Source organism: Ranitomeya imitator, chromosome 4, assembly GCF_032444005.1.
Source record: "Ranitomeya imitator isolate aRanImi1 chromosome 4, aRanImi1.pri, whole genome shotgun sequence".
Lineage (NCBI taxonomy): Eukaryota > Metazoa > Chordata > Amphibia > Anura > Dendrobatidae > Ranitomeya > Ranitomeya imitator.
In genome coordinates this window covers 385,580,922-385,594,897 of record NC_091285.1, presented here as the reverse complement: position 1 = coordinate 385,594,897, position 13,976 = coordinate 385,580,922, and positions in this window count along the sequence as shown.

Genomic DNA, 13,976 nt, shown 5'->3' with positions numbered 1-13,976 from the left:
CCCCCGGCACACTGCGATCAAAGATGATCGCGATGTGCCGGAGGTAAAGGGAAGCATCGCACAGGGAGGGGGTCTCCTCACCTCCCTGCCTGCTCCAGCCCCGGATCCAAGATGGCCGCGGATCCGGGTCCTGCAGGGAGGGAGGTGGCTTCACAGAGCCTGCTCAGAGCAGGCACTGTGAAGCCTGCAGTGCTGCATGTCAGATCGGTGATCTGACAGAGTGCTGTGCAAACTGTCAGATCATCGATCTGTGATGTCCCCTCCTTGGGACAAAATAAAAAAGTTAAAAAAAAATTTCCAAATGTATAAAAAAAAAATAAAAAAAAATATTCCTAAATAATGAAAAAAAAAATATTATTCCCATAAATACATTTCTTCATCTAAATAAAAAAAAACAAACAATAAAAGTACACATATTTAGTATCGCCGCGTCCGTAACGACCCGACCTATAAAACTGGCCCACTAGTTAACCCCTTCAGTAAACACCGTAAGAAGAAAAAAAAAAAAACGAGGCAAAAAACAACGCTTTATTATCATACCGCCGAACAAAAAGTGGAATAACACGCGATCAAAATGACAGATGTAAATAACCATGGTACCGCTAAAAACGTCATCTTGTCCCGCAAAAAACGAGCCGCCATACGGCATCAGCAGCAAAAAAATAAAAAAGTTATAGTCCTGAGAATAAAACGATGCAAAAATAATTTTTTCTGTAAAATAGTTTTTATCGTATAAAAGCGCCAAAACATAAAAAAATGATATAAATGAGGTGTCGCTGTAATCGTACTGACCCGAAGAATAAAACTGCTTTATCAATTTTACCAAACGCGGAACGGTATAAACGCCTCCCCCAAAAGAAATTCATGAATAGCTGGTTTTTGGTCATTCTTCCTCACAAAAATTAGAATAAAAAGCGATCAAAAAATGTCACGTGCCCGAAAATGATACCAATAAAAACGTCAACTCATCCCGCAAAAAAACAAGACCTCACATGACTCTGTGGACCAAAATATGGAAAAATTATAGCTCTCAAAATGTGGTAACGCAAAAAATATTTTTTGCAATAAAAAGCGTCTTTCAGTGTATGACGGCTGCCAATCATAAAAATCCGCTAAAAAAGCTTGCTATAAAAGTAAATCAAACCCCCCTTCATCACCCCCTTAGTTAGGGAAAAATTAAAAAAATGTATTTATTTCCATTTTCCCATTAGGGTTAGGGCTAGGGCTAGTGTTAGGGTTAGGGCTAGGGTTAGGGTTGGGGCTACAGTTAGGGTTGGGGCTAAAGTTAGGGTTAGGGTTAGGGTTTAGATTACATTTACAGTTGGGAATAGGGTTGGGATTAGGGTTAGGGGTGTGTCAGGGTTAGAGGTGTGGTTAGGGTTACCATTGGAATTAGGGTTAGGGGTGTGTTTGGATTAGGGTTTCAGTTATAATTGGGGGGTTTCCACTGTTTAGGCACATCAGGGGCTCTCCAAACACAACATGGCGTCCGATTTAAATTCCAGCCAATTCTGCGTTGAAAAAGTAAAACAGTGCTCCTTCCCTTCCGAGCTCTCCCGTGTGCCCAAACAGGGGTTTACCCCAACATATGGGATATCAGCGTACTCAGGACAAATAGGACAACAACTTTTGGGGTCCAATTTCTCCTGTTACCCTTGGGAAAATACAAAACTGGGGGCTAAAAAATAATTTTTGTGGAAAAAAAAAAGATTTTTTATTTGCACGGCTCTGAGTTATAAACTGTAGTGAAACACTTGGGGGTTCAAAGTTCTCACAACACATCTAGATGAGTTCCCTGGGGGGTCTAATTTCCAATATGGGGTCACTTGTGGGGGGTTTCTACTGTTTAGGTACATTAGGGGCTCTGCAAACGCAATGTGACGCCTGCAGACTATTGCATCTAAGTCTGCATTCCAAATGGCACTCCTTCCCTTCCGAGCCCTCCCATGCGCCCAAACGGTGGTTCCCCCCACATATGGGGTATCAGCATACTCAGGACAAATTGAACAACAACGTTTGGGGTCGAATTTCTCCTCTTACCCTCGGGAAAATACAAAACTGGGGGCTAAAAAAATAATTTTTAGGGGAAAGTTTTTATTTTTTTATTTTCACGGCTCTGCGTTACAAACTGTAGTGAAACACTTGGGGGTTCAAAGCTCTAACAACACATCTAGATGAGTTCCCTGGGGGGTCTAGTTTCCAATATGGGGTCACTTGTGGGGGGTTTCTACTGTTTAGGTACATTAGGGGCTCTGCAAACACAATGTGACGCCTGCAGACTATTCCATCTAAGTCTGCATTCCAAATGGCGCTCCTTCCCTTCTGAGCCCTCCCATGCGCCCAAACAGTGGTTCCCGTCACATATTGTGTATAATCGCACTCAGGACAAATTGGGCAACAAATTTTGGGGTCCAATTTCTCCTGTTTCCCTCAGGAAAATACAAAACTGGGGGCTAAAAAAATAATTTTTGTGGGAAAAAATTTTTGTGTTATTTTTACGGCTCTGCAGGTCAAACGGCGCTCCTTCCCTTCCGAGCTCTCCCATGCGCCCAAACAGCGGTTTACCCCCACATATGGGGTATCAGCGTACTCAGGACAAATTGTACAACAACTTTTGGGGTCCAATTTCTTCTCTTACCCTTGGGAAAATAAAAAATTGGGGGCGAAAAGATAATTTTTGTGAAAAAATATGATTTTTTATTTTTACGGTTCTGCATTATAAACTTCTGTGAAGCACTTGGTGGGTCAAAGTGCTCACCACACCTCTAGATAAGTTCCTTGGGGGGTCTACTTTCCAAAATGGTGTCACTTGTGGGGGGTTTCAATGTTTAGGCACATCAGTGGCTCTCCAAACGCAACATGGCATCCCATCTCAATTCCTGTCAATTTTGCATTGAAAAGTCAAACGGCGCTCCTTCCCTTCCGAGCTCTCCCATGCGACCAAACAGTGGTTTACCCCAACATATGGGGTATCAGCGCACCCAGGACAAATTGTACAACAACTTTTGGTGTCCAATTTCTTCTCTTACCCTTGGGAAAATAAAAAATTGGGGGCGAAAAGATAATTTTTGTGAAAAAATATGATTTTTTATTTTTACGGTTCTGCATTATAAACTTTTGTGAAGCACTTGGTGGGTCAAAGTGCTCACCACACCTCTAGATAAGTTCCTTAGGGGGTCTACTTTCCAAAATGGTGTCACTTGTGGGGGGTTTCAATGTTTAGGCACATCAGGGGCTCTCCAAACGCAACATGGTGTCCCATCTCGATTCCAGTCAATTTTGCATTGAAAAGTCAAACGGCGCTCCTTCGCTTCCGAGCTCTGTCATGCGCCCAAACAGTGGTTTACCCCCACATATGGGGTATCGGTGTACTCAGGACAAATTGTACAACAACTTTTGGGGTCCATTTTCTCCTGTTACCCTTGGTAAAATAAAACAAATTGGAGCTGAAGTAAATTTTTTGTGAAAAAAAGTTAAATGTTCATTTTTATTTAAACATTCCAAAAATTCCTGTGAAGCACCAGAAGGGTTAATAAACTTCTTGAGTATGGTTTTGAGCACCATGAGGGGTGCAGTTTTTAGAATGGTGTCACACTTGGGTATTTTCTATCATATAGACCCCTCAAAATGACTTCAAATGAGATGTGGTCCCTAAAAAAAAATGGTGTTGTAAAAATGAGAAATTGCTGGTCAACTTTTAACCCTTATAACTCCCTAACAAAAAAAATGTTGGTTCAAAAATTGTGCTGATGTAAAGAAGACATGTGAGAAATGTTACTTATTAAGTATTTTGTGTGACATATCTCTGTGATTTAATTGCATAAAAATTCAAAGTTGGAAAATTGCGAAATTTTCATAATTTTCGCCAAATTTCCATTTTTTTCACAAATAAACACAGGTACTATCAAAGAATTTTTACCACTCTCATGAAGTACAATATGTCACGAGAAAACATTGTCAGAATCACTGGGATCCGTTGAAGCATTCCAGAGTTATAACCTCATAAAGGGACAGTGGTCAGAATTGTAAAAATTGGCCCGGTCATTAACGTGCAAACCACCCTTGGGGGTAAAGGGGTCAATATCAGCTCACAGCTATTTGCTTAGCCTTTACTGGCTAGTTTACAGGGGGACCCCTATAAAATCTAACTAGCATTAGGGCTGTTTTAATTACTTTTTTGCACCCAGACGCGCCGTGAGCGTGCGCTACCCCGCTCCGGCGTCCAGCCCGGTGATCGGCAGCCCTGGGGATTGGGGAGATGATATTCTTCCATTCCTGCGGGGTGCTGGTTATCTGAGCCGGCCGTTTTGAGAGCGGGGTATGATGAGGAGGCACGCCGATTGGTGCACTATTTTACTTTACTATTTTGGTAAATAGTCAACATGTGATTATATCCAGAACAGCCATTGGCTTAGCTTTCAAAGGTCCTTCAGGCACTCATTTACTTCTATCTGGTGCATGTGACCTGATCATGTGACCTTTTTGAGATCTCCTTTTGGTGGAAATCTTAGAAGGTCCTTATAATCAGTGAAGCTTAGTAAATCCTAGGGAAATTTACGGCTCTGAACATGAGAGCGGGGCATCATGAGGAAGCGCGCCAATTGGTGCACTATTTTACTACAGTATTTTGGTAAACAGCCAACATGTGGTCACATCCAGAACGGCCATTGGTTCAGCTTTCAAAGGTCTTTCATGCACTCGTTTACTTCTATTTGGTACATGTGACCTGACCCTTTTAATTTTTTTAAGATCTCCTATTAGTGGAGATCTTAGAAGGTCCTTGTAATCAGTGAAGTTTAGTAAATCCCAAGGAAATGTATGGCCTTGAATATGCTGATCCTGTAGCCAATAGCCATACTAACGCCCTAATTACACACCAGCTCCATATACACTCTGATAGCACTATATAGGGAACTCACTTCCCTCATGTTAGCCACGCCTCCTGACGAAGCCTTAGTGGATAATAATGGATAGGTGTCATAATTGACGCCTCTGCATTATTAATCTGGCTTAATGTCACCTTACAATAGCAAGGTGACATTAACCCTTCATTACCCCATATCCCACCCCTACACGGGAATGGGAAGAGAGTGGCTAAGTGCCAGAATAGGCGCATCTTCCAGATGTGCCTTTTCTGGGGTGGCTGGGGGCAGATGTTTTTAGCCGGGGGCAATAAAAATGGACCCTCTGCAGGCTATTAATATCTGCCCTCAGTCACTGGCTTTACTACTCTGGCGGAGAAAATTGCAAAGGAGCCCACGCCAATTTTTTCAGTGACTTAACCCTTCAATAGCTAGAGCGCCCAAATTTTGCACATACACACTACTAACATTAGTAGTGTGGAATATGCAAAAAAAAGAGATATGAGATGGTTTACTGTATGTAAACCATGTCTCATATCATGTCGGGTTTGAGAAGGAGATAGGAATAGCCGGCAATTGAATTACCGGCTTTTAAGCTATCTAGCGCTGTATGAAATATTAATATATATACATATATGTGTCTCACTGACATATATATCTATATACAGGTCCTTCTCAAAAAATTAGCATATAGTGTTAAATTTCATTATTTACCATAATGTAATGATTACAATTAAACTTTCATATATTATAGATTCATTATCCACCAACTGAAATTTGTCAGGTCTTTTATTGTTTTAATACTGATGATTTTGGCATACAACTCCTGATAACCCAAAAAACCTGTCTCAATAAATTAGCATATTTCACCCATCCAATCAAATAAAAGTGTTTTTTAATAACAAACAAAAAAAACATCAAATAATAATGTTCAGTTATGCACTCAATACTTGGTCGGGAATCCTTTGGCAGAAATGACTGCTTCAATGCGGCGTGGCATGGAGGCAATCAGCCTGTGACACTGCTGAGATGTTATGGAGGCCGAGGATGCTTCAATAGCGGCCTTAAGCTCATCCAGAGTGTTGGCTCTTGCATCTCTCAACTTTCTCTTCACAATATCCCACAGATTCTCTATGGGGATCAGGTCAGGAGAGTTGGCAGGCCAATTGAGCACAGTAATACCATGGTCAGTAAACCATTTACCAGTGGTTTTGGCACTGTGAGCAGGTGCCAGGTCGTGCTGAAAAATGAAATCTTCATCTCCATAAAGCATTTCAGCCGATGGAAGCATGAAGTGCTCCAAAATCTCCTGATAGCTAGCTGCATTGACCCTGCCCTTGATGAAACACAGTGGACCAACACCAGCAGCTGACATGGCACCCCACACCATCACTGACTGTGGGTACTTGACACTGGACTTCAGGCATTTTGGCATTTCCTTCTCCCCAGTCTTCCTCCAGACTCTGGCACCTTGATTTCCGAATGACATGCAAAATTTGCTTTCATCAGAAAAAAGTACTTGGGACCACTTAGCAACAGTCCAGTGCTGCTTCTCTGTAGCCCAGGTCAGGCGCCTCTGCCGCTGTTTATGGTTCAAAAGTGGCTTTACCTGGGGAATGCGGCACCTGTAGCCCATTTCCTGCACACGCCTGTGCACGGTGGCTCTGGATGTTTCCACACCAGACTCAGTCCACTGCTACCTCAGGTTCCCCAAGGTCTGGAATCGGTCCTTCTCCACAATCTTCCTCAGGGTCCGGTCTCCTCTTCTCGTTGTACAGCGTTTTCTGCCACATTGTTTCCTTCCAACAGACTTACCATTGAGGTGCCTTGATACAGCACTCTGGGAACAGCCTATTTGTTGAGAAATTTCTTTCTGGGTCTTACCCTCTTGCTTGAAGGTGTCAATGATGGCCTTCTTGACATCTGTCAGGTCGCTAGTCTTACCCATGATGGGGGTTTTGAGTAATGAACCAGGCAGGGAGTTTATAAAAGCCTCAGGTATCTTTTGCATGTGTTTAGAGTTAATTAGTTGATTCAGAAGATTAGGGTAATAGGTCGTTTAGAGAACCTTTTCTTGATATGCTAATTTATTGAGACAGGTTTTTTGGGTTATCAGGAGTTGTATGCCAAAATCATCAGTATTAAAACAATAAAAGACCTGACAAATTTCAGTTGGTGGATAATGAATCTATAATATATGAAAGTTTAATTGTAATCATTACATTATGGTAAATAATGAAATTTAACACTATATGCTAATTTTTTGAGAAGGACCTGTATATAGATATATATCTATATCTATACCCCTATACTATGTGTAGACCTTTATCCTAGCTATTCTATTCTAAAAAAGAAAAAAAAAAGAGCATGAACCGCACATCCCAAAATCATACGTTGATCTAAAGCCGCTAGGCAAAAATTAATATAACTGAATATGAGGTTTTCAGTTTAACATTCTGATCAGACTGTATGAAGCCCACTGCCACTTCACGGCAAACCTCGTAGTGGGTCCTATCGCCCTAACGGAGCGGAGCCGTGCGGCGCCCACCGCCACAGCGGCCATGCACCAGCAGGGCGGACGGCCTGTTGCCCCACAGCACCCATGCTGCAAGACTGAGTCCCCAAGACTCCAGACCGCGCCGCCCCACCAGCACAAAGCCACAGCAACAATGGCCGCCACACAGCACCAACACCAAAATGAAAGGAGCACTTAAACTCACCTTCCTGATTTTAATTAGCAGGAGACTGCATAGTTAGGGGTCTAGCCCATTTTCGCTCTCACTGAAGAGCTGGAGGAAGGTGAGTTTAAGTGCTCCTTTCATTTTGGTGTTGGTGCTGTGTGGCGGCCATTGTTGCTGTGGCTTTGTGCTGGTGGGGCGGCGCGGTCTGGAGTCATGGGGGCTCAGTCTCGCAGCATGGGTGCTGTGGGGCAACAGGCCGTCCGCCCTGCTGGTGCATGGCCGCTGTGGCGGTGGGCGCCGCACGGCTCCGCTCCGTTAGGGCGATAGGACCCACTACGAGGTTTGCCGTGAAGTGGCAGTGGGCTTCATACAGTCTGATCAGAATGTTAAACTGAAAACCTCATATTCAGTTATATTAATTTTTGCCTAGCGGCTTTAGATCAACGTATGATTTTGGGATGTGCGGTTCATGCTATTTTTTTTTCTTTTTTGCAAAGCATGTTCTAGTCTTCTTCTTGGACCAGCACTCCTCCCATTTGACACAGGTGATTTTAATTAGCAGGAGACTGCAAAGTTAGGGGTCTAGCCCATTTTGGCTCTCACTGAAGAGCTGGAGGAAGGTGAGTTTAAGTGCTCCTTTCATTTTGGTGTTGGTGCTGTGTGGCGGCCATTGTTGCTGTGGCTTTGTGCTGGTGGGGCGGCGCGGTCTGGAGTCATGGGGGCTCAGTCTCGCAGCATGGGTGCTGTGGGGCAACAGGCCGTCCGCCCTGCTGGTGCATGGCCGCTGTGGCGGTGGGCGCCGCACGGCTCCGCTCCGTTAGGGCGATAGGACCCACTTCGAGGTTTGCCGTGAAGTGGCAGTGGGCTTCATACAGTCTGATCAGAATGTTAAACTGAAAACCTCATATTCAGTTATATTAATTTTTGCCTAGCGGCTTTAGATCAACGTATGATTTTGGGATGTGCGGTTCATGCTCTTTTTTTTTTCTTTTTTGCAAAGCATATTCTATTCTAACCTGTCAGTGTGATTTTACTGTACACCGCACTGAATTGCCGGCTTTTCTATAGAACACCGCTGCATATTTCTCGCAAGTCACACTGTTGGTCTGTGTGTAATCCGTATTTTTCTCGCCCCCATAGACTTTCATTGGTGTATATTTTGCGCAATACGGTGACAAACGCAGCATGCTGTGATTTTCTACGGCCGTAGAAGACCGTATAATACGGATCAGTAAAATACGGCAGATAGGAGCTGGGCCATAGAGAATCATTGTACCGTATGCAATCCGTATTTTCTGCACCTCTCATATGTCTGTAAAACTAGCTAGTGTGAGGCCGTCCTAAGTCTTCCTTTAACTTTTAAGCTATGAACAGTTTTGAGCACATCTGCACTTTATCTGATGGAGTATTATCCTCCTTGTCTGTGCTTTATTGTCTCCCTATAAGCATTACCCGAATAAGTTGATAATATAGACCTTTTTGCTTCATTGGAATTTCTTCAGGTCTTCCTAGAGGGTAATATTGTATCTTACATTTATTAGGTTCTTTAGAAGGATGTAGATCTGGGGATTTATTCTGACGGAATATAGGCTGAACTGGATGGACAAATGCCTTTTTTCGGCTTTGCTTACTATGTTACTTTGTTACTATGATCATTCTTTATGCAATAGTGGTTCTTCTTATATTGATTGCCATACTAGTACTATTAGATTGTTAGATACAGTGGGTACGGAAAGCATTCATACCCCTTTAAATGTTTCACTCTTTGTTTCATTGCAGCCATTTTGTAAATTCAAAAAGGTTCATTGTTTTTTGTCATTAATGTACACTGTGCACCCCACCTTGACTGAAAAAAAGAAAATGTAGTAATTTTTGCAAATTTATTAAAAAAGAAGAACTGAAATATCACGTGGTCATAAGTATTCAGACCCTTTGCTCAGTATTGAGTAAAAGCACCCTTTTGAGCTAGTGCAGCCATGAGTCTTCCTGGGATTGATGCAACAAGTTTTTGGCACCTGGATTTGGGGATTCCCTGCTATACTTCCTTGCAGATCCTCTCCAGTTCTGTCAGGTTGGATGGTAAACGTTGGTGGACAGTCGTTTTCAGGTCTCTCCAGAGATGCTCAATTGGGTTTAGGTCAGGGCTCTGGCTGGTCCAGTTAAGAATGGTCACAGAGTTGTTCTGAATCCACGCCTTTGATATTTTAAATGTGTGCTTAGGGTCATTGTCTTGTTGGAAGGTGAACCTTTGGCCAAGTTGGAGGTCCAGAGCACTCTGGAAGAGGTTTTCATCCAGGATAGCTCTGTACTTGGCCGCATTCATGTTTCCTTCAATGGCAACCAGTCGTCCTGTCCCTGCAGCTGAAAAACACTCCCATAGCATGATACTGCCACCACGTTTCACTGTTGAAATTGTATTGGGCAGGTGCAGGATGGAGACCGATAGGGCAGGATGGAGACACATGGTGCGGATCGTGGGGCAGGATAGAGACACATGGTGCAGGATCATGGGGCAGGATGGAGACAGGTGGTACAGGATCATGGGGCAGGATGACAGATGTGGCAGGATGGAGACAGATGGTGCAGGATAAAGACATGGGGCAGGAACATGGGGCAGGATGGAAACAGATGGGGTAGGATGGAGATAAATGGGGAACGATGGAGACACATGGTGCAAGATCATGGAGTATGATGAAGACACATGGTGCAGGATCATTAGGCAGGATGGAGACACATGGTTCAGGATGGATACGATGGAGACACATGGTGCAAGATCATGGGACAGATGGGAGATCATATGGATCAGGATAGGACATTACATGGGGCAGAATAGAGACACATGAGGGTAGGATGGGAGAACATATGGCTGGAGCTGGGAATGAGACTCAAAGGGGTCAGGATGGGGGATATTATTACTATAGGGGCTAATTAAGGGATATTATTACTGCAGTGATGTATTTAATTATGAGGATACTGTTTTCAATGGGGGGGAGGGGTCCTATTACTGTGCAGAGCGACACTCACTTTTTTTCTTCCATCTACTGTAGTGTAGAAGTTGGGAAAAATTAAGTAATGTGCTCTGCAAGCAGTGCACTAGATATGTGTTATTTCCTGCAGAAATGAGTCCAGGCCGGAAGAAATGATGGCGGTCTGTGCTGGATGAAGATGAGGACTTCACCTAGAGACATCACTGAGTCAGTGTATTGCATGTGCACGAACACTATACACAAGAGCTCTGTATATAATATAATGTCACAGATGATCCCTGTATTACCTGTACACTGACACTATATACAGAGCTCCTGTGTATTGTGTTTTTTTTTTATAAATGATCAGTATTGTAGTATTCGGTCACTCTATGGTGGTAATATGTGGTCCGGCCATGGTGTGGCTATATTTGTTCCTTGTATGTGGTATTATTTGGTCACTATGGGGTGGTAATATGTGGTCTGGTCATGGTGACGGTATTTATCTTTTGTATGTGATATTAGTCATTTGCAAAATTGAAAAATAAATCAAAATATACCTAAAGAATATTGGATATTTTAATAATTGTTTAATAAGTTGCAGTAGAGTAGAGCCCGGCCAAAAGAATCTACCTTGTCATGGTGGTGGATTAAAAAATCTTTTGGTGAGGACATGGTGCAGAAGTGGAGTTTTTCCAAGAGAGGGCGGTGGGACTGTGGAAGGTTTGCGTGGCGGAGTCTCAAAGGGAGTCCCGAAAATGTTGCCAGTAAAGGGCTCTGAAATTCCTAGTGGCATCCCTGCACTCAATGGAAATGAATTGAGAAAGGCCGGACACGTCTAGATGGAAAGTGGCCAGAAGTATACAAATCACATACCTGTGCAAGGGATAATCCTAAAAGTGAGCAGTGCATGTGCTGTGAGAATTCAGACACCTGCAGCCACCTATAGTGACTGAAAACCTTCATCTCCAACCTGGATGAGCCCTTTAACCCCTTTCTGACATTAGACATACTATCCCATCGAGGTGGCCTGGGCCCGTATGACCACCGACGGGATAGTACGTCATCTGCGATCAGCCGCGCTCAACAGGGGGAGAGCAGCCGATTGAGGCCGGGTTTCAGCTGATTATCACAGCTGACATCCAGCACTACGTGCCAGGAGCGGTCACGGACCACTCCCGACACATTAACCCCTGGAGCACTGTGATCAAATATGATCGCAGCGTTCCGGTGGCATAGGGAAGTATTGCGCAGGGAGGGGGGTCCCTGTGTGCTTCCCTGAGACCCTCGGAATAACACGATGTGATTGCGTTGTTCAAAGAGTCTCCTCCGTTCTCCCTGCAGGCCCCGGATCCAAGATGGCCGCGGGGTCCTTCCTTGTCCTGCAGGGAGGTGGCTTGCGAGCGCCTGCTGAGAGCAGGAGCTGGCAAGCCTCCAGCAATGCCTGTCAGATCGCTGATCTGACACAGTGCTGTTCAAAGTGTCAGGTCAGCGATCTGACACTATATAGTAATGTTCAACCCTGGGAGAATGTAAAAAAGTAAAAAAAAAAAAAAAAAATCACACCATGTAAAAAAAATATATATATATATATATATATATATATATATATATATATATATATATATATATATAAAAATCCTAAATAAAGAAAAAAAAAATATTGTTCCAATAAATACATTTCTTTATGTAAATAAAAAAAAACAATAAAAGTACACATATTTTGTATCACTGCGTCTTTAGCGACCTGACCTATAAAACTGTCCCACTAGATAACCCCTTCAGTGAACACCGTAAAAAAAAAAAAATGATGCAAAAAACAATGGTTTATCATCATACCACCAAACAAAAAGTGGAATAACACGCAATCAAAATGACGGATATAAATAAACATGGTACCGCTGAAAACGTCATCTTGTCCTGCAAAAAACTAGCCGCCATACAGCGTCATCAGCGGGAAAAAAAAAGTTATAACCCTCAGAATAAAGCGATGCAAAAATAATTATTTTTTATATAAAAGTTTTTATTGTAAAAAAAAAAAAACCATCCCTCGATCAAAACTGTGCCGCTAATTATAGACCTGTCTCTAATCTTCCCTTCATCTCTAAACTCCTCGAACGCCTGGTCCACTCCCGTCTTACCCGCTATCTCTCAGATAACTCTCTTCTCGACCCTCTTCAATCTGGCTTCCGCTCTTTACACTCGACTGAAACTGCCCTCATTAAAGTCTCTAATGACCTACTAACAGCTAAATCTAATGGTCACTACTCCATGCTAATTCTCTTGGATCTCTCTGCAGCATTTGACACTGTGGATCATCAGCTCCTCCTCACTATGCTCCGCTCCATCGGCCTCAAGGACACCGTTCTCTCCTGGTTCTCCTCCTATCTCTCTGACCGATCCTTCACTGTATGTTTTGCTGGTTCCTCCTCCTCTCACCTTCCCCTTACTGTTGGGGTTCCTCAAGGATCAGTCCTAGGCCCCCTACTCTTCTCGTTGTATACTGCCCCTATTGGACAAACAATCAGTAGATTTGGTTTCCAGTACCATCTCTATGCTGACGACACCCAATTATACACTTCTGCTCCCGATATCACACCGACCTTTTTAGAAAACACCAGTGATTGTCTTACCGCTGTCTCTAACATCATGTCCTCCCTCTATCTGAAACTAAACCTGTCAAAAACTGAACTCCTCGTGTTCTCTCCCTCTACTAACCTACCTTTGCCTGACATTGCCATCTCCGTGTGCGGTTCCACCATTACTCCAAAGCAACATGCCCGCTGCCTTGGGGTCATCCTTGATTCTGACCTTTCATTCACCCCCTACATCCGATCACTGGCTCGCTCTTCTTACCTGCATCTCAAAAACATTTCTAGAATTCGCCCTTTTCTTAATTTCGACTCTGCAAAAACTCTGACTGTTTCACTTATTCATTCTCGTCTGGACTATTGTAACTCTCTACTAATCGGTCTCCCTCTTGCAAAACTCTCCCCGCTCCAATCTGTCCTGAATGCTGCAGCCAGGATCATATTCCTCACCAACCGTTACACCGATGCCTCTACCCTGTGCCAGTCATTACACTGGCTACCCATCCACTCCAGAATCCAGTACAAAACTATTACCCTCATCCACAAAGCTCTCCATGGCTCAGCACCACCCTACATCTCCTCCCTGGTATCAGTCTACCACCCTACTCGTGCCCTCCGCTCCGCTAATGACCTCAGGTTAGCATCCTCAATAATCAGAACCTCCCACTCCCGTCTCCAAGACTTTACACGTGCTGCGCCGATTCTTTGGAATGCACTACCTAGGTTAATACGATTAATCCCCAATCCCCACAGTTTTAAGCGTGCCCTAAAAACTCATTTGTTCAGACTGGCCTACCGCCTCAATGCATTAACCTAACGATCCCTGTGTGGCCTATTTATAATAAAAAAAAAAAAGGTTCCTCGCATCATGTTCTC